The sequence below is a fragment of the Lissotriton vulgaris genome, chromosome 4_1 (assembly GCF_964263255.1).
Source record: "Lissotriton vulgaris chromosome 4_1, aLisVul1.2, whole genome shotgun sequence".
Lineage (NCBI taxonomy): Eukaryota > Metazoa > Chordata > Amphibia > Caudata > Salamandridae > Lissotriton > Lissotriton vulgaris.
Genome location: NC_141691.1, coordinates 519,273,236 through 519,301,010, shown reverse-complemented (window position 1 = coordinate 519,301,010; position 27,775 = coordinate 519,273,236). Strand labels below are relative to the sequence as shown.

Sequence of the window (27,775 nt, the reverse complement as noted above, 5' to 3'; positions counted from 1 at the left end):
CTGCCACAGCAATTATGGAACATATCTACCATGGCTCAGTAACAATGAGGCATACTACTAATGGGCACAGCATATTGAGCATCTTCATGAAAACCCATTGACATGCCCAACATAAATGAGCGCTCGAAGTTTAGCACTTTACTAAACCAGTTATCATTGTCTACAAGTAAGCCTGGTTAATATGCAAATTACATTACTAGATCGGAAAATTTATTTTAGTATGTGGAGTTCCGTGTTGATTGCCGTACAAACAGTGCATACTTTAAATGGTCATAGTCAATTATCCCTCTGGGCGGGATCAATTAAGGCTCAGATTTGAGATTTTCAGAAACAAATGAGATTGATCATCTTCAGCTAATACTCACTGCCAGTGCTCATTGAGGCACTGTGCCACTCCATTTGACAAGTAGTTGTGTGCTCTTGGTTCAGGTCTTTTTTACGGGATTCCGGGTGCAGAGTATACAGTGTCTCATACTCTTTGTACAGTGATTCTGGGACATACTTTTCTGGGCATATAACATCTGGGACCTGAGGCTTGCTGGTCAAAATCTTCTGAGAACTGATGACTCATGGCAAACAACTAAAGAGTGCAGGAACTCAGACAGCACAAGTGTGGATCATGGTTTCTGACACAGTGAGTTTTTTTTTCCTGAAGTGCAATATGATGGGGTAAATCTCCCTGACATAACAGTGTATTTTTTTTCCGCTCTCCGAAGACTGATATACGTTATACACAACTGTCTCCTACGTGTCATAATGGACCTTTATTAAGGTTTCAGGAGACAAATGCTTCAGCATACTCATGCCCACACCTCAACCAATACTACAACTAATCACCCTTTATAGGTTCAGCTGAAAATCTCTTAACCCCAAAATTTTTTTAAAAGAATTGTGAAATGTATTTGACTCCATTCTTACTGAGCAACTTGCCAAGATATTATATGATAACTGGCTAATCAGCTAGGCGCCCGTAGCAAATTCTCTCTAATTCTCCAATGACAGTAGACTTTTTTTGTACAAATTTTTAGTTCCGGTAATAGATGCACCTTACAGGAAACAGTTTAATCTTAAAAGAAATTACATGCGGACAGAATTATTTGCTGAGATGAACAGGCGACCTGATTTCCTCTGATGTATTTTAAGGAAAGAGGAATGCTGTGCGGATTTCGTAGGGTGTGAAAACACGGATCCAAGAATGTCTTTCAAGTTGATTTTACTTTTCATTGAGTGGAATCAAGGTGGCATACATAGTTGTTTTCCCATTCAACAGTGAGCTGGGGAGAGATATCATGATCTGAACTGTGGGACTGCTTTCAGTGCCTGACATAGAATGGTTCAGAAGAGGATAATTAACAACCTACACAAGAAAATTAAATTGATCCTATGCGAATGGAAACCTAAGTAGAGTAGATCCAGTGTGCACAGGGTGTGTCAAGGCAGTGTGATGTAAGCTCTGGAAAGATCAGTTCTGTCTGCTCGCACTCTTGACGTCTACATCTGTGGGAGATTGGTAAGATAAGTTAGCTATTCGCGTTCCTTTGAAATCAAGGGCTGCTTTGCCTAGTCGCTGCCAAACCCAAATAAAGTACAATTTCTTCAATCTACTAAGACCAGAAATGTCACCACTGAGCTGTTTGAATGGCTACTCACTTTCACTCATTCATTGAATGTTTTAGTTTTTTTTAGACAATGCATGTCTCTGCGAGGCTTTTCTTTACTATGATCCCCAAAATAACCCTTTCTAGACTCTCTCCTACTCTACCCCTCCTTGCATCATCTGACACCTCTTTTACTATACCGATCCCCTAAAACAAACCTTTCTAAAATCTTCCCTCTGACTCCTCCCCGCCTAAACTCCTTTTTACTCATCCGAAAGCCTCCTCTTACTGCAAATAAATAAATAAATATTTCACTCTTTTATCCCTCCACTATCCTTTTCAATCAAAATTACCAGACTAACATGTTCACTTCTCAACTTCCATATTCAACTATACTAATTCATCATTAATCCTTTATGGGTTCCGGAGTGGCATGCTACTCGCCCGAAAAGCGCTTCAACACCCATCAGGGGTAACAAGTGCTATATGAATGCAAACCTTTCTTTCCCTTTTATCCCTCCGCTATCTTTCTCACTCCAAATAACTGACTAATATCCACCACTGAAATTACTTCATATTTCACCATATTAATTTACCACTAATCCTTCATGGGCTTCATGAATAGCATGCGTCAACACCCCATCAGGGGTAACAAGCGCTATATAAATACAAAACTTTTTCCTCCTCTAATCCTTCTGCTATCATTCCAAACCCAAATGACTGACTAACCTATCCACCACTTACATTTTACTTGCATGTTTCACTATAATAATTCAACACTAATCCTCTATGGGTCCTGGAGTAGTGTGCTACTCGCCGAAAAAGCGCTTCAACGCCTCGTCAGGGGTAGTAAGCGCTATATAAATGCAATTACAATACAATACAATAAGGAATCCTTTCTCTGTGAATACTTCAGTGCTCTCCCACTTCATGTACATCGGTGAGCAGGAATCTCTGCCAACAGCAAAACGGAATAATATTAGTCATGCTGTTTCATTCACAAAATGTCCTACTTGCGCCCTCTTTACAAAAATATAGCCTAACTAAAATGCCTTTCGTCGTCATAGTCCCAAAGTGTACTCCCCTGTGTAACCAATTCATGTAATTGCGTGTATATCTAAATTGAAAACCTGTCTTAAGACATTTCATGTGTCGCTACATGTGTGGAAATGCACTCTCTTTTCACTTTTTTTAAGCAAAGGTTTGGAGTGATATTTGACGCTGCAACCACATACGCAGTCTGGTTCCCGGCGCACATAGCCTTAGTTGCAGCGCACAGAGACCTTATACTGCCGCACACAGAGGAAAAAAATTAGAGGGAACATTGGGTCTCGCAGTAGGAAAGTTGGAGCTATTGGTTTTGTAAATTACATTTTATATTTATGTTTTGTGATTTACAATGCCAATACTTTTAACTTTAGCATATGTGACACTTTTATTATTTGTAATGTCACATGTTTTGTATTGCCTTTACTTAGATGTATTGATATTACAATTAACATTGGCTTTTATTTTCTTTAAATAATTAATACCTAAATAAAAGTGATTGTAATTTTTAATGGCAATAGCTTAAACATTTGTAAATAACTGTTGTGAAGATTATGTTCAGTGACTAAAATCCAAGAACAGAAGTGAAATATTATCATTATTTGTGACATTTGCAATAAAGCTTCAAACATTGAGAGAACATATTTGAACCAGTGATGCTGTGGTAGTGCTGAGTGATGCTGTGGTGGTGCTGAGTGATGCAGTGGTGCCCCTGAGTGATGCTGTGGTGGAGCAATAGATAGATAGAGGGCGATAGATAGATAGACAGAGTGACGGCGATAGATAGATAGACAGAGTGAGGGCGATAGATAGATAGACAGTGAGGGCGATAGATAGAGTGAGGGCGATAGATAGAGTGAGGGCGATAGATAGATAGATTGATAGAGAGTGAGGGCGATAGAGAGATAGAGTGAGAGCAATAGATAGATAGAGTGAGGGGAATAGATAGAGTGAGGGCAACAGATGTGTGTGTTTGTGTGTGTGCGGTTGTGTGTGGTTGTGTGTGTAGTTGATTGAGTGGTTGTATGTGTGAGTGGTTGTATGTGTGGGTGGTTGTATGTGTGAGTGGTTGTATGTGTGGGTGGTTGTATGTGTGAGTGGTTGTATGTGTGAGTGGTTGTATGTGGCACTGAGTGATGCTGTGGTAGTGCTGTGGTGGTGCTGAGTGATGCTGTGGTGGTGCTGAGTGATGCTGTGGTGGTGCTGAGTGGTGCTGTGGTGGTGCTGAGTGGTGCTGCTGAGAGGTGCTGCTGAGTGATGCTATGGTGGTGCTGAGTGGTGCTGTGGTGGTGCTGAGGTGGTGCTGAGTGGTGCTGTGGTGGTGCTGAGTGGTGCTGTGGTGGTGCTGAGTGGTGCTGTGGTGGTGCTGAGGTGGTGTGGTGGTGCTGAGTGGTGGTGCTGAGTGGTTCTGAGGTGGTGCTGAGTGATGCTGTGGTGGTGCTGAGTGATGCTGTGGTGGTGCTGAGTGATGCTGTGGTGGTGCTGAGTGGTGCTGTGGTGGTGCTGAGTGGTGCTGTGGTGGTGCTGAGTGGTCCTGTGTTGGTGCTGAGTGGTGCTGTGGTGGTGCTAAGTGATAATGTGGTGGTGCTGAGTGAAAATGTGGTGAAGCTGAGGGGGTGAGAGTGTGTGTGAGGGTGAGAGGGTGAGAGAGGGTGAGTGAGGGTGAGTGAGGGTAAGGGTGAGGGAGGGTGAGGAAGGGTGAGGGGTGTGTGAGGGGGTGTGGGGGTGTGAGGGTGAGGGTATGTGAGGGTGAGGGGGTGTGAGTTTGAGGGGGTTTGAGGGTGAAGGTGTTTGAGTATGAGGGTGTGTGAGAGTGGGACGTGTGAGGGTGGGTGAGGGTGTGAGGGTGAGGGTGAGTGAGGGTGTGTGGGTGAGTGAGGGTGTTTGAGGGTGAGTGAGGGTTGTGCACAGAGGAGATGAGTAGGGTGAAAAACTGAGCCATTGATGGGACTTTTCTGGTAAAATACTTGATGAGAACCCAGGCCAGTATAATGCTGTCTTCTGCGTGCAAGTCTGTGTGGGGATTCAGGGACTGTGAACACACTCCGAGAACATGGTAGGAAGAGACCACGGAAAAATACAGCTCAGTGCGTGTTAATTACCATTTACACATACAAATCTCACCCATTGGCCAACCAAACGCCTCTTTGTGCTTAGTAATTCATCACACTAGCCCCCTCCTTGGAATTTGGAATTTGTGCCCCTCCCTGCTCAGGCACATATAAATGGTTATTTTCTGTGGAGCTAGAGCCCATGAATGAACTCCCCACAGAAGTAAACATTTCCCTCAGGCTAGAGAGGTCTCCAGGGTCGGTGCACCATCTCCTTGGTGAAGAATTGTAGTTCAAAAACACATGATGCGAGTACATAATGAAAGTGTTTAAAAACTGATAACGCTGGCTTTTGTTATAGCGCTCACTGCCCCTTTGGCGCTAGAATAATGCTCGCGATTCGCGTCTGTTGGTATGGCCTTTGCAGTGATGTTAGAAGGATGAAAGCTGAGTTCGGTTCTGAGGGAGTCGATCCAACAGCACTTCTGCAGCACTCAGGACTCCCGAGCTTTTCAGCTTCTCTGGTTGCCATTATGACTCCCATGGGACCATGGGCTGTGCTTCTAAAAACCAGGGCCCAGGGCTGCAAGTCACGTCTTCGAGGCGCGTTGCCTTGTATGAAACCGATCCGAAGTTTTGACAATAACAATTTTGGACAACTGTTTTCATTTGACTCAGTCCCCGTCATTGCCTTTGGTATACACAGAGTGTGCTGCACATTTAACTGTTTTTCGGACATCCTTAACAAATGCAGGCTTTCAGAATATGATTATTTAAAATATGTGGAACTACGGGACGGTGGAGCTGATGTGCTTCTGAAAACGAAAAATAGGAAAGGAAGGAATGTATTGAATGCAATAAAATGTACTGAAATGTATGAATTTGATAATCAAATACCACCTTATGCGACTGAACTGCAATGTCTTGTAAAACACAATATTTTCCCCCACCACAGTATCCACGAGTAAGTTCCAACCTCAACCCCTGAATTTAGAAACATTCTGTGAGACCACAAGCCAGGACAGGTGAGAGGTAAAGAAATTAAATTCTCCAGCACCATGGGAAATCACGCATGCAGTACGAGAAGTGCACATATTGGTGTAAAGGCCAACCGATGTTATTGTAAGCACAGTATAAGAAGCATACATGCAAAAAAACATGAAGGTCCGCATAAACACCTAAAATGCTGCTGCGGATAATATTTCTTGTGACCACGTGCGCCCTCCTCTCTTCAGCCCCGTCACAATGCCAGAGTTCTACCCGTCAGCATACTCATCATTCAGCTGCCTCTTTAACCATCCCAAATGCCTTTGACACACAGTGATGCCCACGCTGACATTTGCTAGACCACAAACATGTTGAAATTCCAGCTTCACACCCCAAGCACCCAATGCTTCTTGCTAAAAAACAGCGTACATTTAATTTTTACAACACCGAAATCGATCAGCCACAGCAACAGATGCAGGGTGGGGACAGCCAAAATATGTGCACGCTTCCCCTTATTGTTTTAAAACGATTTTATCTTCGGTTGAAAAACATTCATTTCTTGTTCAACTGGGTCAGTGAAAAACCAAAGATGACATACAATAAACCGAACAATTATCAGACCGTCACGTTACTTTATCCACGTTTCTTGGAAACTGCTTGTTTAATAAAGCTGTTCCAAATATCACGTTTGTTTCCGAGACTGGAAAAATGCTTATAATAATAATATTTTATGTGGCACTTCGTACAGTACTTTTACTGGTTGGTTCTAAGTGCTATGAAAAATTGTGTATTTCTAAAACTTAAATTAATGGCACTCAGTTTGCTACTCTCGAAAGGATGAAAGCGCGAGTTGGCTACACTCGTGACCTGCAAAGTAAACAAGGGAGGTAGGGTGACGAGACGCATGGGGAGCAGCAGCCTTTGATGTGCCTGCCGGTCATGGAGAGAATAATTAGGGGAGGAGAAATGCTATCTTTTCAGCTTCTCGGGTTGCCAGTATGACTCCCGTAAGACCATGGGCTGTGCTTCTAAAAGCCAGGGCTGCAAGTCACGTCTTCGAGGTGCGTTGCCTTGTATGAAACCGATTCGCAGTTTTGACAATAACAATTTTGGACAACTGTTTTCATTTGACTCGGTCCCCGTCATTGCCTTTGGTATACACAGAGTGTGCTGCACATTTACCTGTTTTTCGGACATCCTTAACAAATGCAGGCTTCCTTTATCTGCACTATGGTCCAGAATGACACCATTAAATGCTACATGAAAATGGACTTTTATGTTTATGTGTAAATGCAAAGAGTAACTATGTGCAATTTCTAAAACCATTTTTAAAAGTTTGAAAGTGCTGCTGAACAATGTATTTTTGCCTGAAGGTGGAGGCAATGGATGCAGCAGAAGCAAAACAAGTTTAAAACAAGGCTATAAGACAGCACAGTGTTGCACGCTAACTCCAGTACCCCCTCACTCTAAAGAATGAAAACGCGCAGTGCGACACCAACCCGAAATGAGGATACCCGATAACCACTCCCTCTCCCAAGACGTGTGAGGTTGTTCTCTTTCCTCCCGACTCGTCAAGTCTTGCTCTTTTCCCGAGTAGGAGCGAGAGCGCCTGTCTCTTTAAGAGGATGCAGGCGCTCGCGCCGCGCGCTTCCTCTCCTGTACCTGTGGGAGAAGCACGGGAGAGAGGGGATGAGAGAAGGACATTGGGCTGAGGGGGGAAAGGAATGAGGGAAGGGTCGGGGGAGGTGGAGAAGGACACTGAGCTAGATAAAATGAATGAGGAGAGGAGCTGAGTGAGGGAATAGAGTCCGGGTGGAGTGAAGGAGAGAGAGGCGAGAAGAAAACAAGGCATCTTTTGAAAAGAATTAAAGGGAGAAAGGAGGCAACGGAGGGTTGCGGGAAGAAAAGTAAAAGTAGAAATTGAGAGAAAAGGGGAATGTGTAAGACAAAGGGCAGATAATGGTGAGAAGGGATGGTCTGGAAGAGAGAGGAGGTAGCGAGAGAGAGGGAATGGCATGTGGGGTGGGGGGCTGGAACAGAAATGGATTTAGAAAGAGTAGAAGACGGGTGAAGTGGGGAGAGCTGGGGATGGTGAATTGGGAAAAGTAGAGGGGAGAGAGGGTAAAGGGGCGCTAATGTGAGGACATGAACAGAAAGAGCAAGATAGAATAAAGCAATGAGTGTAAAAATAGAAATAAGTAAGGAGAGGGAAAGGGATAGGCAGAATTATATTCTATATATATATATGTGACAATGATGAATATTTACACAGAATGAACCAGAAGTGAAGGCAGGAGAGGGCTAACGGAAGGCAGAAACAACGCATGTGTTCAATGTGGAAAGATGAGAAATCTCAAAAGTATGGGTAAGGGGAGAAGAGCGCCGAAAAGACAAACAACGAGAGGGTCAACGGAAGAGGAAAGAATGAACACGAAAATTAGTCAGAAAGGGGGCGATTGAAAGACTTAAAGAAGGGAGCCGAAGAGGGGAAGTGAAGCAGGAGAAGAGCTCAGGAGTGAGAGATGGCGTGAGAAGAGAGGGAGGGACGGAGAGAGGGGCAGGAAGAAAGGCAAAGCCCGGGACTAAAACTAGGAACAAAATAGCTTAAGAAGAATGGCGGGAAGAAGCATATCCAAAAGAGAAAAGAAAAAGAGAAAGACGGGCGCCGAGACACAAGGTGGAGGAAGAGAATCAAGGAAGCAGCGGACAGGTGGCAAACATGAGCCATCAGGGGCGATGCAGATGCTAAAGAGATGGAGGGCATAGAGTCAAAAGAGGAAAGAGATAGGAGAAAGAATGAAATAAAAATAGAGCATGATTGTGTTACTGAAATGAAGGAGGAAGTGCATGTTACGTTGCAAGCACTGCTTGTGCGCGCGAGGCGCTGCACCGCCGATCATTAAAATATGTTTGAGTAACAGACACTATAAAGAACAGCACATGACAGGACAGTTAGCAAGTTCACTTACAAAAACTGAGAGGGAGAAGGGCACGTACTAAAAAGCAGAGACGTATAGACAGACGGACGGAGGTGCGGAAATGTTAACAATGGGATAAGACGGGTAGGAGATGAAAGACAAGAACAAAAAATGTGAACAAATGCTTGCGCCGGGAAACTGAGCCATGAATAATTAGGGGAGGAGAAGCCGCACAGCACACGCTGGGAGAAGCCCTTTGATGTGCTGTGCGGCCGTGAAAAAATGAAATTAGGGGGGAGGGAGGGAGGCTGATGCGCGTGCTTGTTTGGTCACGTGATTCACTTGAACTCAAAGAAAACCGCAGCAAAAAGCCCTTGGTTTGACGAGGATTTTGAGCACTTGAATTCTCGTTCCGCTCAATGCGCTTGCGCGCATTGATAGGTCGCGAGACCTAAAAAAGATACACAGACAAATTAAGCAATGTATGCTTCAGAGGGATCTTCCCTGACCGGGAATCTAACCCAGGCCGCGGTGGTGAAAGTGCCGAATCCTAGCCACTAGACCACCAGGCAGGAGATGCTCCAGTGTACCTGCCTTGCTCACCCCCTTATTGTGACTAAGCTAACTCCAATGTAAAGATTAACAGTAAAGTCTGAGTGGGGGAAAGTTAGGTGTCACACAGTGTGTTTGTTATAAGCAATTACTTTTAACCTCGTGCAAAAGCCTTTTAGCTCTGCAATCACCTCTTGCTGGACAGCCGGTGCTACAGCAGCAAGCATAAAAAGGGAGTTGAAGAAAGTAAAACCTTGGGTCTCACCAGGGTGGCCGAGTGGTTAAGACGTTGGACTTAAGATCCAATGGATGTTTGTCCGCATGGGTTCGAGCCCCATACCTGGTATGGGTTTTCAGCAGGTTTGTAGGAACGTGCAGATGCTTTTGAAAAGCATTTTCCTCGGCCTCCCACTGCCCCTCCCCAACGGTCCCCATTCAAGCGTCAGGTGTGGGGTCTGCTGCTACTCTTCTACCAGCATGGATGCTTCCTAGAACAATGCAGTGCCATCTACGCAGCGCCCCTGCCTAGAGAAATACACCTCCTATGTCTTTTTCCACTATAGGGAGCAGGAGAAACTTCTTGCTTCCTGGGCAACATGGGTCTGCCGCTAGAATTTGTTAACCCGGCTCTTGCAGATTTCTCCCCTTTTTTGATCTACGCCTACAGGCTCTCCCTTCCCAGTGGAGCAGGATCTGTTGATGCAGGCCCCGCTGGCTCAAACGTGCAAAGGCTTCTCTATAGGCCTCTGGGAAAGAAATTGAGCAGAGTTTCCGGCCCCGCCTCCTCTCGCCTTCTGAACAGGCTTCCAAACGGGCAATGCCCTGACGGGTCCCCCACAACCTATCCTGCCCGTGCCCACACCCCTGTATATAAGGGTGACCCATGTCCCTCACCCTCCATGCTCGAAAGGAAGGCACTGTCTGTCCTGAGGAGAGCACCAGACAGGCATCTCTCAGGCCAGGCAGACACCTGCAGTACCTGTTAAGCTCCAAAGCCTGTACATTCCCAAGATGCAGCAGGTCACTATGCAACTCAGGCAACCCTTGCAACACCCTCCCTGCCTCTGGCCTAGCCGCTTTACGTACGTGCAGCTCAGCTTTTTCTTACCCAGAGCCAGACTTCCGTTTTAGCAAACAGGTGGATGGCAGTGGGTCCAGGACACCATTTGGAGACAAAGCCTGCGGCCCAGTCAAAGGAGGACTACCTGCCACACGCCATGGGGTCAGAAGCCTACAAAAGGAAGCACACCTCGGAATACAGGATCTCACTTGCTCAAGAGCCTTGCCTCCCACTGTGGAAAGCAGCTCTAAAGGAACCTTGCGATCATCATATTTTGAGCGATACTGCGTCATGCTAGGCAAATTGTGAGTCAGAAATGCAACCTAATTTTGAGAAGCCCTGACCTACGGGAAGGAAAACCTTCAAAGGCAGAAGAGGGACTATTCCCTAACCGGGAATCGAACCCAGGCCGCGGCGTTGAGAGTGCCCAATCCTAACCACTAGACCACCAGGGAGCCCAGAGAAGTGCTGCAAAATTTCATACACTGCTCTCCAAGTGACAAAGCTCATGGGGGCTGAAAACATATTTTACTCTACAGCAAATATGAATCGGAACTTAAACCTCATGATGCCACCAGACTGTCTGTCACTTCCAGGCACAGGTCATCCTCTCCCCCTTGCTACTGAATTGAAAAATTCCTGCACAATCAGGATCCCCGGGAAAACACAAGAGGGACACCTAGAGGCTGCTGATGGCGCACAGACAGCTGGTACACCTTCTCTCACCTGTCTCGTTATTCAGCTTGCTGGAAGAATACATTGCGCTTAAGCGATTCAAGAGTGCAAAGGTGAAGAGTGCTCCAAAGTAGATGTATGCAACACAGCAGGGTTTTCCAGCAATTTACCTTTCTGTTGAGCTGGTACTGCACTTCACGCCAACATACAGCACCTGACTGGGTGGGGGACTGCGTGCGCACAAAGGTGGCTTAGGTCAATGGGGGCAAAGCAACCTGGGGTACAGGAGAACAAGCCCCATTCCTCCGCTTTCATATATTGGGAGGGGTGCCTTTTTAAAGACCTTCTTTTAAAAAAGATACACAGACAAATTAAGCAATCTATGCTTTAGAGGGATCTTCCCTGACCGGGAATCGAACCCAGGCCGCGGTAGTGAAAGTGCCAAATCCTAGCCACTAGACCACCTGGGAGGAGAGGCTCTTGTGTTCCTGCCTTGCTCACCCCCTTATTGTGACTAAGCTAACTCCAATGTAAAGATTAACGGTAAAGTCCGAGTGGGAGAAAGTTACAGGTCACACAGTGTGTTTGTTATAAGCAATTGCCTTTAACTTCCTGCAAAAACCTTTTAACTCTGCAATCACCTCTTGCTGGACAGCAGGTGCTACAGCAGCAAGCATAAAAAGGGAGTTGAAGAAAGTAAACCCATGGGTCTCACCAGGGTGGCCGAGTGGTTAAGGTGCTGGACTTAAGATCCAATGGACGTTTGTCCACATGGGTTCGAGCCCCATTCCTGGTATGGGTTTTCAGCAGGTTTGTAGGAACCTGCAGATGCTTTAGAAAAGCATTTTCCTCTGCCCTCCTCCGCCTCCCACTTCCCCTCCCCAACAGTCCCCATTCAAGCCTCAGGTGTGGGGTCTGCTGCTACTCTTCTACCAGCATGGATGCTTCCCAGAGCAATGAAGTGCCATCTACACAGAGCCCCTGCCTAGAGAAATGCACCTCCTATGTCTTTTTCCACTGTAGGGAGCAGGAGAAACTGATTGCTTCCTGGGCAACATGGGTCTGCCCCTAGAATTTGTTAACCCGGGTCTTGCAGATTTCTCCCCTTTTTTTGATTTACCCCTACAGGCTCTCCCTTGCCAGTGGAGCAAGATCTGCTGATGCAGGCTCGGCTGGCTCAAACGTGCAAAGGCTTCTCCACAGGCCTCAGGGGAAAAAATTGAGCAGAGTTTCCTGCCCCGCCTCCTCTCGCCTTCCGAACGGGCTTCCAAACGGGCAATGCCCAGACGGGTCCCCCACAACCTATCCTGCCCATGCCCACACCCCTGTATATGAGGGTGACCCATGTCCCTCACCCTCCATGCTCGAACAGAAGGCACTGTCTGTCCTGAGGGGAGCACCAGACAGGCATCTCTCAGGCCAGGCAGACACCTGCAGTACCTGTTAAGCTCCAAAGCCTGTACATTCCCAAGATGCAACAGGTCACTATGCAAATCAGGCAGCCCTTGCCACACCCTCCCTGCCTCTGGCCTCTGCCGCTTTCCGTATGTGCAGCTCAGCTTTTTCTCACCCAGAGCCAGACTTCAGTTTTAGCAAACAGGTGGGTTGCAGTGGGTCCAGGACGCCATTTAGAGATAATGCCTGAGGCCCAGTCAAAGGAGTATTACCTGCCACACCCCATGGGGTCAGAAGCCTACAAAAGGAAGCGCGCCTCGGAATACAGGATCTCACTTGCTCAAGAGCCTTGCCTCCCACCGTGGAAAGCAGCTCTAAAGGAACCTTGCGAAAATCATATTTTGAGCGATACTGCGTCATGCTAGGCAAATTGTAAGTCAGAAAAGCAACTTCATTTTGAGAAGCCCTGACCTACGGGAAGGAAAACCTTCAAGGGCAGAAGATGGACTTTTCCCTGACCAGGAATCGAACCCAGGCCGCGGCGGTGAGAGCTCCGAATCCTAACCACTAGACCACCTGGGAGCCCAGAGCCCTGCAGCAAAAGTTCATACACTGCTCTCTGAGTGACAAAGCTCATGGGGGCTGAAAACATATTTTACTCTACAGCAAATATGAATCGGAACTTAATCCTCATGATGCTACCAGACTGTCTGTCACTTCCAGGCACAGGTCATCCTCTCCCCCTTGCTACTGAATTGATAAATTCCTGCACAATCATGATCCCCGGGAAAACACAAGAGGGACACCTAGTGGCTGCTGATGGCGCACAGACAGCTGGTACACCTTCTCTCACCTATCTCGTTATTCAGCTTGCTGGAAGAATACATTGCGCTTAAGCGATTCAAGAGTGCAAAGGAGAAGAGTGCTCCAAAGTAGATGTATGCATCACAGCAGGGTTTTCCAGCAATTTACCTTTCTGTTGAGCTGGTACTGCACTTTACGCCAACAAAGAGCACCTGACTGGGTGAGGCACTGCGTGCGCACGAAGGTGGCTTAGGTCAATGGGGGCAAAGCAACCTGGGGCACAGGAGACCCAGCCCCATTCCTCTGCTTTCATCTATTGGGAGGGGTGCCTTTTTAAGGACCTTCATTTAAAAAAGATACGCAGACAAATTAAGCAATCTACGCATCAGAGGGATCTTCGCTGACTGGGAATCGAACCCGGGCCGCGGCGGTGAAAGCGCTGAATCCTAGCCACTAGGCCACCAGGGAGGAGATGCTCTAGTGTGCCTGCCTTGCTCATCCCCTTATTGTGACTAAGCTAACTCCAATATAAAGATTAACGGTAAAGTCTGAGTGGGAGAAAGTTAGGTGTAACACAGTGTGTTTGTTATAAGCAATTACTTTTAACCTCCTGCAAAAGCCTTTTAACTCTGCAATCACCTCTTGCTGGACAGCTGGTGCTACAGCAGCAAACATAAAAAGGGAGTTGAAGAAAGTAAATCCTTGGGTCTCACCAGGGTGGCTGAGTGGTTAAGGCGTTGGACTTAAGATCCAATGGACGTTTGTCCGCATGGGTTCGAGCCCCATTCCTGGTATGGGTTTTCAGCAGGTTTGTAGGAACGTGCAGATGCTTTTGAAAAGCATTTTCCTCCGCCCTCCTCGGCCTCCCACTGCCCCTCCCCAACGGTCCCCATTCAAGCCTCAGGTGTGGAGTCTGCTGCTACTCTTCTACCAGCATGGATGCTTCCCAGAGCAATGAAGTGCCATCTACGCAGAGCCCCTGCCTAGAGAAATACACCTCCTATGTCTTTTTCCACTATAGGGAGCAGGAGAAACTTCTTGCTTCCTGAGCAACATGGGTCTGCCCCTAGAATTTGTTAACCTCTTGCAGATTTCTCCCCTTTTTTGGATTTACGCCTACAGGCTCTCCCTCTCCAGTGGAGCAGGATCTGCTGATGTAGGCCCGGCTGGCTCAAACATGCAAAGGCTTCTCCCCAGGCCTCTGGGGAAAAAATTGAGCAGAGTTTCCTGCCCCGCCTCCTCTCGCCTTCCGAACGGGTTTCCAAACAGGCAATGCCCTGACGGGTCCCCCACAACCCATCCTGCCCATGCCCACACGCCTGTATATGAGGGTAACCCATGTCCCTCACCCTCCATGCTTGAACGGAAGGCACCGTCCGTCCTGAGGGGAGCACCAGACAGGCATCTCTCAGGCCAGGCGGACACCTGCAGTACCTGTTAAGCTCCAAAGCCTGTACATTCCCAAGATGCAACAGGTCACTATGCAAATCAGGCAGTCCTTGTCACACCCTCCCTGCCTCTGGCCTCTGCCGCTTTCCGTACGTGCAGCTCAGCTTTTTCTTACCCAGAGACAGACTTCCGTTTTAGCACACAGGTGGGTTGCAGTGGGTCCAGGACGCCATTTGGAGACAAAGCCTGCGGCCCAGTCAAAGGAGGACTACCTGCCACAGGCCATGGGGTCAGAAGCCTACAAAAGGAAGCGCGCCTCGGAATACAGGATCTCACTTGCTCAAGAGCCTTGCCTCCCACCGTGGGAAGCAGCTCTAAAGGAACCTTGCGAAAATCATATTTTGAGCGATACTGTGTGATGCTAGGCAAATTGTGAGTCAGAAAAGCAACTTCATTTTGAGAAGCCCTGACCTAAGGGAAGGAAAGCTTTTCAAGGACAGAAGAGGGACTTTTACCTGACCAGGAATCGAACGAGGGCCGCGGCGGTGAGAGCGCCGAATCCTAACCACTAGACCACCAGGGAGCCCAGTGCTGTGCAGAAAAAGTTCATACACTGCTCTCCGAGTGACAAAGCTCATGGGGGCTGTAAACATATTTTATTCTACAGCATATATGAATCGGAACTTAATCCTCATGATGCCACCAGACTGTCTGTCACTTCCAGGCACAGGCCATCCTCTCCCCCTTGCTACTGAATTGATACATTCCTGCACGATCAGGATCCCCGGGTAAACACAAGAGGGACACCTAGTGGCTGCTGATGGCGCACAGACAGCTGGTACACCTTCTCACACCTGTCTCGTTATTCAGCTTGCTGGAAGAATACATTGCGCTTAAGCGATTCAAGAGTGCAAAGGAGAAGAATGCTCCAAAGTGCCCTCCTGCTATCCTGAATCTCATCCCAGAAGCTATCTCTCCTGCTTTATCAACAATCTGTAATGCAATGTTTCTAAAAGGTACCTATCCATCCGTTTGGAAGAAGGCTATCACTAAGCCACTTTAAAAAAAGCCCACACTGGACCCTCTTCTTCCTGCCAGCTACAGACCTATTGCCTGTCTCCCCTTCCCAGCAAAGATTTTCGAAAAAATCATGAACACACAACTCTCGAAATTCATCAATGACAACGACCTACTTGACGACACCCAATTTGGGTTCAGACAAGGTCACGGAACGGAGACAGCACTACTCAAAGCAGCAGATGAAATAAGAACCACGATGGACAAGGGAGGATCTGCGGTTCTAATACTTTTGGATCTCTCCGCTGCTTTTGACACGGTCGATCATGTCATCTTGATCGACCATGTCTCGGCTTTAGGAATAAGAGGCAAAGCCAAAGAACTCCTTGCCTCATTCTTGGCCAACCGTCCTCAGACAGTTAAGATGGGTAACTACACCTCCCAGACCTTTTCTCTCCCTTGCGGAGTACCACAGGGCTCCTCGCTAAGTCCGACGCTTTTTAACATCTATGTTTCGGACTTAGCGAGGGTGATAAAATCCTACGGAATTACCCTAACAACGTATGCGGATGACACCCAACTAGTGTTATCGGTACACAACGATGGTACTTCAGTCGCAGCCAACTTCCAAGAGGGAATGAAGGCAATAAGTTCCTGGATGTCATCTAACTGTCAAAAATTAAACTCTGATAAGACAGAGGTGATGACATTCGGGAACTTGCAGCCTGTCTGGTCCCCTCAGTGGTGGCCATCCCAGATGGGAGCGCCCCCCCAACCGGTAGTCAAGGTACGTAATCTGGGAGTCATATTTGACAACAAGATGACTTTCCTACAACATGCCAACTCGGTGGTATCTTCTTCCTTCTATATTCTAAAAAGGATTAAAAAACTACTCCCATACTTACCGCCGTCCGCGGGCAAAACCCTAATCAGCACCTTGGTGTTCTCGAGAACAGACTACTGCAACGCCCTCCTTCTGAATGCTCAAGATAAGGTCCTCAACAGATTACAGACGGTGCAAAACGCCGCGGCCAGAATTCTATTAACCATCCCCAAATTCACATCTACATCCCCCTACATTAGAGAGCTGCATTGGCTCCCTATTAGGAGTCGGATTAAATTTAAGGCTTTATGCATAGCCTACAAAGCTATCAATAATCCTGGCCCACAGTTCCTAAAAAAAGCTCTCTGCCCGCTTGAACATTCTAGAACCTTACGATCATCATCAGCCCATCTGCTGAAGGTTCCACGGACAAGAAAGACCAACTGGGGAGATAGATGCTTTACTATAGCAACAGCCAAATTGTGGAACACATTACCATTCCACATCAAAACCGCCCCCACTCTTCTAAACTTTAGAAAGAATCTCAAAACATGGTTGTTTTCATCGTAATTCACCTTTTATCTCAAGAGAGAGTTCTGTAACGCCAGCGCCGAGAGACCCGCAAGGGTATTTGCGCGCTTTAAAAATCGCATAAAATAAATAAATAAATGTATGCATCACAGCAGGGTTTTCCAGCAATTTAACTTTCTGGTGAGCTGGTACAGCACTTTACGCCAACATAGAGCACCTGAACCCATCCCCCTGTACACTGCCAGGCAACGAGAGCATTTATCCCAATGTAAAGGATGTCATTTTCAAAGGGTAAGCACATCAATATATATTGCAAGGCTATTGCTTTGTCAAGGGGTCACCACATCATTATATGAAGACTAGCCTATTGTTTTTGCCAAGGAGTGACCACAGAATTATACAAGGCAAGCGTATTAGCTTTGCCAAGGGGGGACCACATAAATATGCAAAGCAAGTTTATTTGCTTTGTCAAAGAGTCATCACACTATTAAATGAAGGCAAACCTATTGTATTTGTAAAATGGTAACCACATGAGTATACAAGGCAAACCTAAAGGCTTTGTCAAGGAGTCATCACATAATTATACAAAGACAAGAGTACATCAATATATAAAGCAAGGCTATTGACTTTTTCAAGGGGTGTAAAAGTCAATGTCCAATAGATCCTGATACACAAACATGCAAATGTCAAACTGCTCACACACACATTCAAGGCATTACACAACTTAGTCTCCACCTATATTAAACAATCTCCTTCCACCAATCACGCAAACACATCCGCTCCCCTTGACTCTTACGAGCACAAATCCCACGAATACACATATTTAGATCAGGAGGAGTTCTCTTACATCACTCCTAAAGGGAGGAACGGCCTTCGACACCACAGCAGAGCCTCCTGCTCCACTCATCTTGAATTCTGCAAAAAGCTAGAGACCTGGCTATTCAATTCGCCAAAATACCATAGACAGGGCTATACATACACGCACCTGATCAGCATCAGGATACTGTCAAAGGATCAACATATAAATATATGAAGACAAGCTTATAGGTTTTGTCAACAATATTAAACACATTTTATAGCCTTTCCTTTACACTCCTCTGCCCACATAATGCAACCATTAAACCAACCACAAGGGCCCCCTGCAATCCTTATCAGAAGATCAAACGTTCCAGCTACAGGAAAGCTTATCAAGACCATGAATAGTTCTTGGGGATGAAGTTGTATGCACCCAAGGAAAAATAGGGTTAATTGTAACAACTGATTTTTGGGGTCTACTGTACTCCCTACAGTCTTCAGATTTTTGGAACATGTTGGAGGTGTCCCGGACTAGATTGGAGCATCTCAAAGCAGAAAAAAGATAAGCAAATTAGCCTACGAAAGGCATTCTGGGTGGCATTTTGCCAGGAGGTGTGAATAGCTCTTGTCACTCATTTATTATTTCATTTACATTCATTTTTGATTGTCCCGGTCCCACCTGGGACAAAAATAGATTGTCATTCTGTTGGGGACCACGAGGGAGTCCAAAGACCCAGGGCCTCGCTGGCACCCCAACTTGCATACATCCCGGGGGTGCAGGCGGGAGCCAGCTGCACTTTTTTTCAGCCATTTATCTGGTGTCCACAGTCCCAAACGAGAACCCACAAATCAGCTCCTTATTGGGGACTGAGCGGAGCCCCGAGGCCCCAGTAGTTATTTTGCCAGCCCCCATCCTCGAGTGCTGGTGGGAGCTGGCCATAAAATCAGTGTTAGAACTTTGTCAGGTCGCGACTTGCTGCGCCGACGTAATGCAAGAAAACTACATTTCCGATGAGGCCCTCGGGTCGATCCAGGAAGTACTTTACCAGCAGGAACACGCTTCCAGGTGCGTGTTATTCTGGACTCGTCCTTGGTGTGAGAGCGGAGGCTCTGCACGCCGGCTTCTGAAAGTTTTCCCAAGCGGAAGCTAAACCGTGATATCTACGATTCCAAGGTCGGAATACCCTGGGGCTTTGTTTGTGTTTTTGCGCGCTGGGCTTAGTCGCGTGGAGGAAGTCTGCCGTCATTCTGCAGACTTCAAAGATTACGGGAACACCGGAGCAGGCTGCTTAGTGTTCAGCGATAATTACTCATTGTTTGAACTCGTCTGCAATAAGGAGGAACATTATTGCACACAGAGTGTTTTGCACTGTGCACATTGGTGTTCTTATTTCACGAGGAGGATAGTCCTCAATTGCTCTGGGCATAAGAGAAGGTTATAAACGCGGAGCGTGTTGGTGGTCGAAACTACACGTTTCCGTGTAATATCTTTGGCACAGTGTTACCTGGGATTACAAATAGAAAAGCGGAGCGCTGTGGTGAATTACCTACGCGTTGCAGTGTTTTCTTTACTACATTCATTTTAAAGGGAGCAGAGCGCAGTGGTGGACGCAACTACGCGTTTCTGTGTTATTTCTTTGTTTATGATTTCCTTTGGTTAACCCCTTCCATGCTGATGACGAACCCCAGCCGTCCTGCACTACGGTGCTCGTGTGCTGATGACGGCTGGGGTTCGTCACAGCCCGCCCCTGTTCGTGCTGTTTACAGCACACCAGGGGAATCGTGGCCGCATGGAAAGGGTTAATGGCATTTGGAAGAACTTACTACTGGGTATTTGGGGAGCGTAGTGTTGTGGTTCTTTCCTCCTACACACTGCAGTGTCCTTATCCTTCCCGCTTGGCGTGTGCTTGTTGACTGTTTAAGTTCTTCATTCATTTGCCTCTACGAACCCCAATTACCTCACGTCCTCTTCTCTGTTCTATGGTATGTTCTAGGAGGTTCTGGGAAATAAGGTTTTTAGCCTTAGAATATATATGGTTGCCATAATGTATTGGTTATGTTTCTAATAGGGAATCCAAAGACAACAGTGGAGAGCGAAGAGTAATACAGTAGAGATCTTTCTTTTCTTTAAGCAGGTACACTGATACATTAGCGAGAATTCATGAGAGTAGCTTTTATGTGTACAGTGGTGCTTATGAAGGTGTCTTTTTGTCATTTCAGGTACTCCCTTCCCTTCCCTGCTGACCCCTTCCTTTCCCTTCCCTTTTTTTTTCTTTCTCTTATTTTCCCTCACCTAATGGCTCGAACACCTTGTATACTGTAATCAGGGTGTTGGGGCCATTTGGAGGTGGAGCCATTTGTGCAACGACCGGATTACGTGGAGTTAAAACCTGACAGAATAACACGCCCAAGAAAGTACACTCTACCCGATCCGGTTGTTTCGAAATGGCTACCATGGAGGATGTAATGCAGGCGCTAGTTCTGGTACAAAGGGAGCTATCCTCCTCTAAAACAGAAGCAGCTGCCTTAAGGGAAAAGGTAGATAGGTTGTCCAGAAATCCCTTTGATGCCTCCTCACCCCAGATTCAGGTCACCGTCCCTCCACCTATCCCTCTGGCTAGTCCAGAGAGATATGCGGGTGATCCAAAGAAGGCTCAGGTTTTCCTAACGCAAATCCTGCTTCACTTCTCATGTAAACCAGCCTCATTCCCTAACAATCATTCCCGCGTGGCGTTCGCCATTTCTTACCTAACGGGTGACGCTGCTAACTGGGCAGTGCCATTGGTAAGAAAGGACGATCCTATACTTTCGGACTGGTCCGCATTCCGTACCGAGTTCAAAAAGGTGTTCGATAGACGGGCCACTACATTCAGTGCAGAAAGGGAACTGCTAGAATTAAGACAGGGCAGAAGTGATTTAGTGACTTATCTTACCAAGTTCAATAGATTGGTTGCAGAGACTTCATGGCCTGAAGAGAAGAGGATGTCTCTCTTCTATCAAGGATTAAGGGATGGGTTAAAGGACGTAATAGCCCAAATTGATCCCCAACCTTCCACTTGTGTTGACATGGTTAACTTAACATTAAGATTGGATGGAAGAATGGTTGACCGAGGAGGGGATAGGAGAAGATGGGATAGAGGCCCTTCTAGAACCGATTGGACTCCCCGTAGGGCTCTGCCTTCCACCGAGACTAATTCAGAACCCATGGAGATTGGGGCTGTTAGGGCTCCACTAACCAGAGAAGAAAAAGAAAGTCGTAGGGTGGCTGGGTTGTGCATGTACTGCGGCAAAAAGGGTCCCTATGTTAGAGATTGTCCCTCCAAACCTAAAACCAGAGGGGGATGGAATAGGAACAAAAGGGTCGCCACCACGGTGCTGAGTACACAGGACGAGGTGAGCGGAATAACTGAAGATCGTAAGAGTGAAGTTCAGCCCTGGAAAGTTCCTTCACTAACGGTGTTAGCCCTGCTTGAGTCAGAGTCGCATATCTTGTTACCCATGAGGTTAGAGTGTCAACTACAGGTCCATCAAATGATGGTCATGATTGATTCTGGGGCCACAGGTAATTTTATTAACAGTGGGTTGGTGTTGTCACTATCATTGGACAGAGTTCCTAGAGAAACAGCTGAAGAAGTCTTGTCAGTGGATGGTAAACCATTGATCTCGGGTCTAATCACAGAGCAAACCGAGATGGTGGTTTTGTCTGTTGAAGTAAAGGAAGGCAGGCACAAGGAAGAACTGTCTCTAAATATCATAGAAGCCCCCCAGTATGAGGTGATTTTGGGGATGCCTTGGCTATGTCATCACAACCCTTCCATTGACTGGATGAAAAAGACAGTACACTTCTTATCAACGGAATGCGAGGCACATATGGAGGAGCATGATATATCACTGCCAACACCTTTACTAATTCCTTTATTGGTGGCTACCGCCGCGGAGAAAGAGGTGAGGTTGCCCGTCGAGTATCAGGGTTATAAGGATGTTTTCAGCGAAAGCAAGGCAGAGCAGCTTCCTCCGCACAGGCTTTACGATTGTCGAATAGATTTAGTAGAAGGGGCCACCATACCATCATGCCGGGTATATGCGTTGTCCATCCCAGAAACAGCACACCTAAAAGAGTACCTAGACCATTATGTGGACATAGGATTCATCAGGCCATCTAGATCCCCTGCCACTTCTCCCCTGTTTTTTTATCAAAAAAGCTCATGGGGACCTGAGAGCCTGCGTGGACTACCGCATGCTGAACAAAAACACAATCAGAAACAGATACCCTCTACCCGTTATCTCTGTTTTGCTGGACCAAGTAAGGTACGCCAAGGTTTTCACTAGACTGGACCTAAGGGGTGCTTACCATTTGGTCAGAGTCCGCGAAGGGGACGAATGGAAGACCGCCTTCAAGACCAGATATGGCTTATATGAATATACTGTAATGTCGTTCGGTCTGTGTAATGCTCCGGCGGCATTCCAGTATTTTTTGAATGATGTTCTGAAAGAGTTTGTGGACATCAGTGCGGTGGTGTACATAGACGACATCCTAATATACTCAGAGGACACCACCGTACATCACAGACACGTCGTGGAGGTATTGCAGAAACTAAGAGAACACCGGTTGTTTTGCAAGATAAGCAAATGCGAATTCAGTGTGTCTAAGGTTGAGTTCCTGGGTGTTATGTTAAGCCAGGAGGGTTTACAAATGTCAGAACGAAAAATAAGAGCTGTGCAAGAATGGTCTACCCCCACTTGTGTGAAGGAGGTACAGAGCTTCTTATGCTTTGCAAACTACTACCGCCGGTTTATACTACAGTTCTCGCAGGTGGCGGTTCCTTTGACTAAACTGCTCGGGAAAGGAGTTAAATTCCAGTGGTCCACTGAAGCTGCGGAAGCCTTTGAATATTTAAAGAACGCCTTTACTACAGCCCCGATCCTTGCCCATCCAAAACCAGAGTACCCATATGTAGTGGAAGCCGATGCCTCTGACGAAGCCATAGGGGCCAATCTGTCCCAAAGAGATAAAGATACAGGACAACTCCACCCTGTGGCTTATCTATCCAAAAAACTGAGCCCATCTGAAAAGAACTACACCATAGCTGAGAAAGAGATGTTAGCTATAAAGAGGGCATTTCAAGAATGGAGGCAATATCTATGGGGGGCTAAGTTTCCAGTCACAGTCTTCACAGATCACAGAAATCTTCAGTTTATGAAGACCGCCAGGCATCTCACACAGAGACAGATGAGATGGATGCTGTTCTTCTCAGAGTACGATTTTACCATTACTTATCGGCCCGGGAGGGACCATCTAAAAGCAGACTCCCTCTCTCGACAAGATCAGATTGAGGAAAAAGGTAACAACGATGCTAAGGTGGCAATTGTGGACCCAGGAAAGGTGATCTGCGTGATTCATGCAGATACTTTCTTGGAGACCATTCGTAAAACAAGGGATCAGAATGCTTGGATCCTTTGGGCAACAAAGGGGCTCAATCGCACATTAAAACAAGGGTTGCCGTTTCAGAACTATCGGTTGTATCTCCCTACTACAGCACTGCAGAAAAAATGTTTTGCTTGGTGTCATGATTCCCCCTTGGCTGGCCATCGGGGAGTAAACAAGACATTACAACTCCTGCAACGGCGTTTCTGGTGGCATACAGAAAAATATGATGTAAACAAATGGATAGAACAGTGTGAAGCTTGTGCACGAGCAAAAAATTTGACTGGAAAGAAAAAGGTTTTCTGATGCCCTTACCTTCGCCGAGAAGACCTTGGCAAAATATCAGTCTAGACTTCATTACCGGACTACCCCCTGATCAGGGTAAGTGAGCCAAACTAGTAGTCATAGACAGTTTCCCTAAGTTGGGGCATTTCATCCCATGCGTGAACCTTCCTACTGCAGGTCAAACTGCTCAATTGCTATTGACTAATGTTATCAGATTGCACGGAGTGCCCGAGGTCATTGTGTCGGATAGGGGCCCACAATTTGTTGCAAGGTTTTGGAAAGTATGGTGTCAGGCTTTGCATATCCATTCCTCGCTCTCCACCAGTTTCCATCCCCAGACCGATGAGCAGACGGAGAGATTGAACCAAACCCTAAAAAAGTATCTCCGATGTTACGCAACGGACGCCCAGGATTCATGGGTTTCTATGTTGTGGATGGCCGAGGTGGCATATAACAACGCTTGGCATTGTTCGGTGGGTGCTTCGCCTTTCCTTGCTACCTACGGTTTTGATGCAAGAATTCTTCTGGTGCACATACCTGAGGAGGTGTCACGACAGCCTACGGTCATGGGGCAGATGCAGAAACTCCATAACATACACAGGAAAATCAGGATACATCTGATACATGCAAAGAAAGGGTACAAAAAATGGGAAGATCGACATAGGGTCATTGGTCCATTGTACCAGGTGGGGGACAGAGTGTGGCTGTCCACCCGCAACATCAAGTTCAAACTATGCAGTGTGTTTCATCCCAGATACATAGGACCATACACCATTGTGAAGTAGGTCAATCCGGTGGCATTCAAATTGAAACTGCCTGGTACGCTCCGGATACATCCTGTGTTTCACTGTAACCGGTTGAAGCCTGCACACTCTGCTAGAAGGCATGCCCCTCCCCCTGTGGTCAGTGATGTTGGGTTCCAATATGAGGTCCAGAGCATCAAGGACTCAAAGATGAGAAGGGGAGTTTTGTGGGACCTGGTCTAATGGAAGGGCTACTCGGCTGAGGATGATTCATGGGAACCAGAGGGTAATGTGCATGCTCCTGCGGCGATCCGTTCTTTTCACCGCAGGTTTCCCTTGCGGCCTGGGCCTAGGAGGCGCTAGGGAGGGGGACGTACTGTCAGGTCTCGACTTGCTGCGCCTACGTAATGCAAGAAAACTACATTTCCCATGAGGCCCTCGGGTCGCTCCAGGAAGTACTTTACCAGCAGGAACACGCTTCAAGGTGCGTGTTATTCTGGACTCGTCCTTGGTGTGAGAGCGGAGGCTCTGCACGCCGGCTTCTGAAAGTTTCCCCAAGCGGAAGCTAAACCGTGATATCTACAATTCCAAGGTAGGAATACCCTGGGGCTTTGTTTGTGTTTTCGTGCGCTGGGCTCAGACGCGCGGAGGAAGTCTCCCGTCATTCTGCAGACTTCAAAGATTACGGGAACACCGGAGCAGGCTGCTTAGTGTTCCGTGATAATTACTCATTGTTTGAACTCGTCTGCAATAAGGAGGAACATTATTGCACACTGAGTGTTTTGTACTGTGCACATTGGTGTTCTTATTTCACGAGGAGGATAGTCCTCAATTGCTCTGGGCATAAGAGAAGGTTATAAACGCGGAGCGTGTTGGTGGTCGAAACTACACGTTCCGTGTAATATCTTTGGCACAGTGTTACCTGGGATTACAAATAGAAAAGCGGAGCGCTGTGGTGAATTAACTATGCGTTGCCATGTTTTCTTTACTACATTCATTTTATAGGGAGCAGAGTGCAGTGGTGGACGCAACTACGCGTTTCTGTGTTATTTCTTTGTTTATGATTTCCTTTGGTTAACGTCATTTGGAAGAACTTACTACTGGGTTTTTGGGGAGCGGAGTGTTGTGGTTCTTTCCTCCTACACACTTCCGTGTCCTTATCCTTCCCGCTTGGCGTGTGCTTGTTGACTGTTTAAGTTCTTTCTTCATTCATTTGCCTCTACGAACCCCAATTACCTCACGTCCTCTGCTCTGTTCTATGGTATGTTCTAGGAGGTTCTGGGAGCATAAGGTTTTTAGCCTTAGAATGTATATGGTTGCCATAATGTATTGATTATGTTTCTAATAGGGAATCCAGAGACAACAGTGGAGAGCGAAGAGTAATTCAGTAGAGATCTTTCCTTTCTTTAAGCAGGTACACTGATACATTAGCGAGAATTCGTGAGAGTAGCTTTTATGTGTACAGTGGTGCTTATGAAGGTGTCTTTTTGTCATTTCAGGTTCTCCCTTCCCTGCTCACCCCTTCCTTTCCCTTCCCTTTTTTTTCTTTCTCTTATTTTCCCTCACCTAATGGCTCGAACACCTTGTATACTGTAATCAGGGTGTTGGTGACATTTGGAGGTGGAGCCATTTGTGCAACGACCGGATTCCGTGGAGTTAAAACCTGACATACTTCTTGTTTTAAAAAAGCATACCAGGAACTTTGTTTTTCTGCCAGTGTGGTGCAATGTGCACATTGAGGAAGGCCTCTGCAGTGCGCCTGACCTCCTCCCCTTCCCCTCTGTGTCTAGCTTAGGGGCCTGCAAAGTGACACTGAAAGGGCCATCAGTGTAGCATAGCGCAAAAACTGCTATCTCTGATGGCCCTGCTGCTGCTGTGAGCCCGTGATTCACACCTCATTTTGTGAGGATGCTGCCTGCCTGCCCCCACTGAGTGACCAATAAAATGGTCACATCAGGAATCGTTGGCTCTATTTCGAGGGGTGCAGGACGGAAGCCTCATTATCCTGGCAGACTGGAAGGTGCCGCTTATCCATCACTGCTGACTTGAAAGGACCCAGGAGGATACTTTGGTGAAGCATTTGCAATGCAATAGATCTCGCATTTACATGAGTTTGAGCTATTGACATTGCAAATGACAATGCCTTTTATTTTTGTGTTCGTTTTTAACACATAAATAAAAGGCATTGTCATTTACAATGCCAATAGCTTAAACTCGCATACATGCGAGATCTATTGCATTGCAAATGCTTGTTTTAAATGTCTTGGGCTGCTCACTTCCTAGATCTCCTCTGAACATGAACTCGTGATCAGTGTTCTCCTGCATGTGTTTCGTCTTCAGCACCCTCCTGGCATTATATTGTCAATGAATGAGGTGTGAATGTAGGTGAACAGGAGAAAGACACTGATCCCAGCGAACATGCAGTAATTGGAGGCTGATGATGTAGGATTCCACCTTTAAGTGATCTGAATGGTACTTATTAATTCCTGTAGTAAATTGCGTGCACTCAGTTGCTATTTTGGCTTGGACAGAGCTGCTTTGGTTGCATATTTTTGTAACATAGGCCAGTGTTTAATACCTCTCTTCTGAACACATAGTGATAAGTGGTGTGTACTGCATATGCACTATTGGTCTATTTACTTCTGCCTAGTGTAAAGGAAAGTAGCACTAGGAATGCAGAATCCATGAACATGCAGTGATTATATGCCTTAAACGTATGAGTTCACTTATACTGGTGCTTTAATTGCCACTAATTTATGCAGGGAGTGAACATGCATGAACATGTGATAGACACTGATCACAAAAAGATGACGTGAAAGAAATACGTAGGTAATAATTTCTGTTATTAGATTTATATCTATTTCTGTATTTTTGTGTATGTCATGGCGGTTCACAGCGTGGATTTTGCTTAGGCCTGGGTCGATTCGGTGGGTTCCAGAGAAGTCAAAAGGTTACGTACCGCTGCCTTAGACCATTATTTCTTATTAATCTAAATATATTTCTCTGGAGTCTCTGGCTTTCCTTCACTCATTATTTATTCTATTTCGTGGGTTTGGTAATGTTCTGAACAGACTCCGGCTGTAAGCTGCAATGCAATCTGGGCCTGGTGTATGCAATGACCGGATAATAATTAATGTAGAAAATAAGAGTATCTTTTATAAAGCTCTATTTTTCCACGCACCCTAATCAGGGCCGGTCCTAGAACTCCTGGGGCCCCGGGCGAAAGAGAAGATGTGAGGCCCCTCTAATTTGCATATATCTTCCAGTCGCAGCCGGCATGACTCGCGGGTGGAGGATCTCGCGGGAGTTCGGAAGGGGGGGTGGAGAACAGGAAGCAGGCAGCCTCCCTCCCCTCTCCTAAGCCAATCATAATGCTGCAATGGCAGCGTTGTGATTGATCAGGACGCCGACCAGCCAGGCGCCTATGGGGAGGCTATTTTCCCCATGTAGGCTGCATTGCAGCCTACATAGAGAAAGGCCAGAGTGCGCATGACTGGTTTGGCCGAACAGTCAGCGCCCTTAGCAGTTGGCAAGGCAATCCTCTCCTGCCCTAAAACAGACCCGCCTGCCCCCAACAAAACACTTCTGCTTTCTCGCAGTGCTAGAAGCAGAAACATAAAATGTCGTTTTAGCATTTTGTGTTTCTGCTTTTGCGAGAAAGTAGTGGGGCGTCGCTCCTC

At 46.6% G+C, this 27,775-nt stretch overlaps 3 non-coding genes across 3 annotated transcripts; all 3 read left to right on the top strand.

The window, feature by feature from the left end:
* Positions 1–9,416: 9,416 nt before the first annotated feature.
* Positions 9,417–9,499, top strand: TRNAL-UAA (transfer RNA leucine (anticodon UAA)). Its single transcript has one exon. It is a non-coding gene; the product is annotated as a tRNA-Leu (tRNA).
* A 2,102-nt stretch (positions 9,500–11,601) lies between these two features.
* TRNAL-UAA (transfer RNA leucine (anticodon UAA)) lies at positions 11,602–11,684 on the top strand. The gene has a single exon. It is a non-coding gene; the product is annotated as a tRNA-Leu (tRNA).
* A 2,114-nt stretch (positions 11,685–13,798) lies between these two features.
* On the top strand, positions 13,799–13,881 carry TRNAL-UAA (transfer RNA leucine (anticodon UAA)). The gene has a single exon. It is a non-coding gene; the product is annotated as a tRNA-Leu (tRNA).
* The last annotated feature ends 13,894 nt before the right edge of the window (positions 13,882–27,775 follow it).